The 6,174-nt window shown below is 49.9% G+C and overlaps 1 non-coding gene across 1 annotated transcript; it reads right to left on the bottom strand.

The window, feature by feature from the left end:
• Positions 1–1,076: 1,076 nt before the first annotated feature.
• On the bottom strand, positions 1,077–1,180 carry LOC123458258. The gene has a single exon (XR_006635553.1). It is a non-coding gene; the product is annotated as a U6 spliceosomal RNA (small nuclear RNA).
• Between the last annotated feature and the right edge of the window lie 4,994 nt (positions 1,181–6,174).

Genomic DNA, 6,174 nt, shown 5'->3' with positions numbered 1-6,174 from the left:
AAGTGCTGGTCCTTCTTGGTTTTATCACTGGCTGGCCAAGTGGCCTTGGACAGACACTTAATAGCCCCTTAAGCCTTTTCATCACCACCAAGGGAAAATGCAGTCCAGCTGGCAACGCAGGTCTGGACTTACCCCTGATTCAAACAGCCCCACTGTAGCCTCTGTGGTCTCTGTTTTCCCAACCGTAAAATGGGTTCTCAGCTCCCAAGGCGGCCAGCGGGCATAGCCCAGACATACTCGAAACTGTCCCTTCTTTCCAAACACTGCTTGTCTCTCTTTTCCCCTCCCCCACCGCTCTGGAAAGGTGCAGTCCTGGGCAGTCTTGCGCCTGCTAGCTAAGCACTTTGCCACTGGGCTTCATCTTTACTGTTCCTCGAACTGAGACTCTTCACCTCATTTTTTGTCTCTCTTAAAAGAAAGAGATTTCTTTCTTGGCTGTGTGACCTTGAACAAATCACTTAGCCTGTCAGGGACTCATTTCCCTCCCCTGTGGCACTGTGAACGTGGGAGAAGGTAACCTTCGTGGAGGATCTTCTGTAATGTGGGCAGAAGGGGAATCGCCTATTTCCCTCGTCCCCTACTTTGCCCTTCTCTCTGGTCAGCCTTTGCATCCCTGGATGGGAAGCTTCCACTCAGTGCCACAGCCCCTGCCTGGCCAGGCCAGTGGATCACAGTATCTCCTGCTCTGCTCTGGGCTGGGAAGCCCTTTCAGCTTAATGCAAGCCAGATGCTGGCCTCCGTTTCCTGGCTCTGAATTTTCCATGGCCTGCTCCCACCTCCTTCCTGTTTCTGCTCCTTGCTCATCCCCCACTAAATTCCCAGTGCCCCCACCTTCCTCTGTAGGGCAACCACCGCCTCACCTGGAAACCATTTAACAGGAAACAGGATGTGCACAGAGTCAGAGCATCTTTCGCCACCCCGACATGGTCAGAGGGGCAGGGATTCAGCTTGGCTGGGGGCAAAAGGCTGGGGGGGGATTAGTCCTTCAGTTGGGAAACTGAGTCAGACATACGTTACCTTACAAAGAAACATGGCACTTTCTGGACATTTAGACACAGGACCTTTTTAATTTTTTTTTTTTTATGGAACGCTTCACGAATTTGCGTGTCATCCTTGCTCAGGGGCCGTGCTAATCTCTGTATCATTCCAATTTTAATATATGTGCTGCCCAAGCGAGCACTCTAAGGACCTTTTGACCTCTTAGAAGAGCTCACTCTCTTCTCTTGCAAATGAGAAACCTGAAGCTCAGAGATTCACCAAGTATCTCTGAGGAGTGGGCATGGACAGGCAGCTGAGCTTGGCCCGGCTGGTGGTCAGAGCTTAGCCCAGCGTCTCTCTGGGGCTTGCTATCTTTGAGTCATCCCTTCCCTTTTTCCCCCTGCTGCCTGAGGCCCAGCTCAAAACCTGATCACAAGGGGTGGCTCACAAGACCTCTGCCCTCTGCTGGCCTGACCTGCTGCCCAGGCACCTCCAGGCTGGCAGGTGTGAAGCAGCCTTGCACACCTGGCTGGACACACTCTGAGGCAGCTGGATCCTCCCTGGCAGTGAGTGGTACTCCACAGCATGGCCTTGGGTCAGCTCCCGACAGTGTGTGCAGTTTAGACATCCTTTGTCCTCTCTGTCCAGTGAGCCTGTCCAGGCAGCTAGAGTTTGGCCCCTCAGGGCCAAGACTCCCTCATTTCCATGAAAACAACAATCCAAGGGCTCCACAAGGCTGCCTCTGGCTGCCCCTCCCTCTGCCAGCTGTGCACTGTTTGGAGAACTGGATGGAATGTTCTTCTAGAGCCAGAGTTCTCCCAGGATCCCTGAGCTCAGATTTCACCAGGGAAGGAGGGAGCGAGGGGACTGAGGAAGTCAAACATGGGCTTGGACCTTCCCCCATCATACTCCCTGTGTGTCCCCGAAGCCTGACAAAGACCACTGCCTGTGCCCCAGCTTCTATGGGGCTCTGGAATCTGGCCAGGCTCCTGGGCAAGGGCCAGAGGGAGGGTGGAGCAGCTGGATGGTGTCAGAAATTTGGTCAGGCCAACATGGTGAAGTCAGGCTCTGGGGACAGTCTGGACTCAGGGAGGGCAGGGCCGGGGACAGTATTTGGAAAATGCTGAGAATGCTAAGATAATGATCTGCCTCCCCGTCCCCTCTCCATTTTACAGATAGAATAGCTGAGGACTCCTGGAAAGGTGCTTCACCATCGGACAGCATCATAGGTAGGTGCAGGCCTGGAATGGGAGCCAGGCTACCTGATGCTAAGCATGTGCTTCTCATTATCTAGGAAGTCTCCACTGTCACCCTCACCCCTAGAGACCCACAATGGTTTCTTTGCTCTTCCTCAAAGGACACAGGGAAAATAGCTTCCCCTATGTGGTATCCTAGCTTTCCAAGGTAATAGAGACTCTAAGAGTCACAGCAGCCTCTCAGAGCATGGCTTCATGGTGGCAACCCCTTAGTGGACCAAAGAAGAGGCTCCACGAGCCAGGACTCGTGACCCATCTCCTGCTCGGCATCCAGGGCTCCTCTGCCTCGCTGTCAGCCATCCAGTCCCCGCAGGACCTCATGAAAAAACCTCTTCTTGGTTTTCGAAGATATACAATTCTTTTTTTTTTTTTTCTTTTTTTTTTTCGAGGTAGGGTCTCACTCTGGCTCAGGCTGACCTGGAATTCACTGTGTAGTCTCAGGGTGGCCTCGAACTCTTGGTGATCCTCCTACCTCTGCCTCCCAAGTGCTGGGATTAAAGGCATGCGCCACCATGCCCGGCCAAAGATATACAATTCTAGACCCAACTATACGGATGCTAGTCTGAGCTTCAGTTTACCTATCTTAAAGTGGGGAAGGATTATTTTTCTTTCACCTGCCTCAGCATTATGTCAGAATGCTGATGGGTGGCAAGAGGTAGGGGGTCCTAGTGGACCCCTTTGGAGACTTAATCTCCCAGTAAGGAAACCACTGGAGAGGGAAGGAAGGAGAGGATTCCGCTGGAGCAAATAGGGGGTGGGAGTCTCACCAAGCATCCCTGGGGCCTGGGCTGTGTTCCCACAGGTGAAACCTGTTTGCTTACTCCCATTTGCCCAGTGGGAAAGCTCAGCCACCTGACAAGGAGTCCAGAAACAGTCAGACCTTTGGGGCAGACATGATTGGGTAGGAAGGACAGCAGTAGGAGACCCCCCTTCCAACCCTCCCAGCCCCCACGACTGCCGATGTGCTCCTCATTATTTTGTGTTCTCATTTAAAGAGGAGTAGGGTTGGTAGGGAGTTTGCGTAGCATGCAGGAGGCCCCAGGTTTGGGGTCCATCCCCAGCATATGTTGGTGGGGTTGAAGACATTATGACTCAGAAGGCTGAGGGTGGCTCAGTGGGAAAAGTGCTTGTCCTACAAGCATGGGGACCTGCGTTTGGATCCCCACTGTTCATGTAAAAGCTAGGTATGGAAGGGTGCCTATAATTCCATCACTGGAGAGGTGGAGACAGTAGGATGCCTGGGACTTACTGGCTAGCTATTCTAGCTGATTTGGTGAGCTCCAGGTTCATTGAGAGACTGTTTCCAAAAATACGTGAGAGCAATTGAGGAAGACTCTTGACATCATTGACCCTTGGCCTCCATGTACACTTGTGAATGTTCACTCATACATATGTGTGCACACACATGCACAACACATGCATGCTAAAGGTAAAAGATTTGGCCCAATAGTGAGCAAGTGGAGATAGTTTTTTGTTTTTAGTTTGTTTTTTTGAGGTAGGTTTTGCTCTAGCCCAGGTTGACCTGGAATTCACTATGGAGTCTCACTCAGGGTGCCCTCGAACTCACAGCGATCCTCCTATCTCTGCCTCCCAAGTGCTGGGGTTAAAGGTGTGCGCCACCACACCTGGCTCTGTTTTTTGTTTTTTAATATTTTTTTAATTTATTTATATATTTATTTGAGAGCGACAGACACAGAGAGAAAGACAGATAGAGGGAGAGAGAGAGAATGGGTGTGCCAGGGCTTCCAGCCTCTGCAAATGAACTCCAGACACGTGTGCCCCCCTTGTGCATCTGGCTAACGTGGGACCTGGGGAACTGAGCCTCGAACCAGGGTCCTTAGGCTTCACACGCAAGCACTTAACCGCTAAGCCAGCTCTCCAGCCCCTTTTTTGTTTGGCTTGTTTGTTTCTTTGGGTGTGTTCGTGGAAGTCAGAGGATAACCCAGGCGTCTGTGCTCTCCTTGCACACGTGCACCACCGTGCCCAGCTTCCCGCCTTCTTTGAGACAGGCTCTCTTGCCGCAAAAATAATGAAGGTCAGTCTAGCTGGCACATGTCTCCTGGGTCTGTCTGGGGCCAGCTAACTTGCTTACAATAATAAACCCATACACCACTTTGCTATGTGGGTGCTGAAGAGGACCAACCTTGAGTTGGAAGACTTTGCAAACAAGCTTTCTTTCTTTCTTTCTCTCTTTCTCTCTTTCTCTCTTTCTTTCTTTCTTTCTTTCTTTCTTTCTTTCTTTCTTTCTTTCTTTCTTTCTTTCTTTCTTTTTTGGTTTTTCAAGGTAGGGTCTCACTCTGGCCCAGGCTGACCTGGAATTCACTCTGTAGACTCAGGGCGGCCTCGAACTCTCAGTGATCCTCCTACCTTTGCCTCCTGAGTGCTGGGATTAAAGGTGTGTGCCACAACGCCCGGCTTCAAACAAGCGTCTTTAATTGCTGAACCATCTCCCTAACTTCTGTTTTTGTTTTGTTGAAATATGGTCTTAGCTCCAGCTGGTCTCAAACTCACTATCAGGCTGGTTGTGATGGTGCCTGCCTGTAATCCCAGCACGCAGGAAGCAGAAGTAGGATATTGTTGTGAGTTCAAGGCCAGCCTGAGATTACAGAGTGAATTCCAGGTCATTCTGGGTTAGAGTGAGACCCTACCTAAAAAAAAAAAAAAAAAAAAAAAAAAAAAAAAAAAACCTCACTAGAGTTAAGAGCTTTATCCCCTGATCCTCCTGCCTCTAAATGCTGGAATTATAGGTGTGCAGCATCATACTCAGTTTATGGGGTGCTGGAATCAAACCTAGGGCATCGTACGGCTCTCTGTTTTGTTTATTTTGAGACAGTCTTGTATTTAGCTCTGGCTGGCCTAGAACTCACTATATAACCCATGCTGGCCTTAAAGTTACTACCGATTTTCCTGACTCAGCCTCACAAGTGCTAAAGGTGAGGCTTTTTACAGAGAGAAGAACATGAAAAGTAAGTAAAATTTGTGCCGGGCGTGGTAGCATACGCTTTTAATCCCATCACTCGGGTGGCAGAGGTAGGAGGATCGCCATGAGTTCGAGGCCATCCTGAGACTAGAGAGTTAATTCCAGGTCAGCCTAGACCAGAGTGAGACCCTACCTCAAAAAACCAAAAAAAAAAAAAAAAAGACAAAGAAAGAAAGAAAAATGAGCAAAATTTAAAGATCTATTTAGAAACGTAGACGGTGGACATCTTGGGCAGAGGGTCCAGATGGCCGGGAGGGAAGACGGGGGTGGGGGTGGGGGGGGTGGGCACATCTAGAGAGTGAAACCCTTTGTCCTGTCTGGAGCCCAGGCTCAATGGGTGAGTATCCAGAAAAGGCTGGGAAGAGGAGTTTAGGCTTGGAGACTTGGAGGTCAAGTTAAAGAATTTGGGGGCTGAATAGACAGCTTAGCAGTTAAGGCACTTGGCTGCAAAGCCTGAGAACCTAGGCTCAACTCTCCAGGTCCCACATAAGCCAGACGCACAGGGTGCTGCAAGTGCTCAAGGTCACGCATGCGCACAGGGCGGCACACATGTCTGGGGTTCAATTGTAGCGGCTGGAGGCCCTGGAATGCCAATTCTCTCTCTCTCTCCCATTCTTTCTCACATGCTCTCTCTTTCTCTCTTATTAAAGGGAGAGAGAGGAAAAAAAAAAAAAAACAACAAGAATTCAGCCAGGTACGGTGGTGTACACCTTTAATCCCAATGTTCGCGAGGCAGAAGTAGGAGGATCACCGTGGATCTGAGGCCAGTCTGGGACTATAGAGTGAGTTTCAGGTCAGCCTGGGCTAGAGTGAGACCCTACTTTGAAAGAACTAAAATAAATAAATAAATAAATAAAAATAAAAAAAGGCTAGAGAGATGGTTTAGCAGTTAAGGCCTGTGAAACCTAGGACTCAGGTTCGATTCTCCAGGTCCCACATAAGCCAGATGCACAAGGTGGT

The sequence above is a fragment of the Jaculus jaculus genome, chromosome 1, assembly GCF_020740685.1.
Source record: "Jaculus jaculus isolate mJacJac1 chromosome 1, mJacJac1.mat.Y.cur, whole genome shotgun sequence".
In the NCBI taxonomy this organism is placed as follows: Eukaryota; Metazoa; Chordata; class Mammalia; order Rodentia; family Dipodidae; genus Jaculus; species Jaculus jaculus.
The sequence above is the reverse complement of the archived record's forward strand: the minus strand, read 5'-3'. Positions and strand labels throughout refer to the sequence as shown.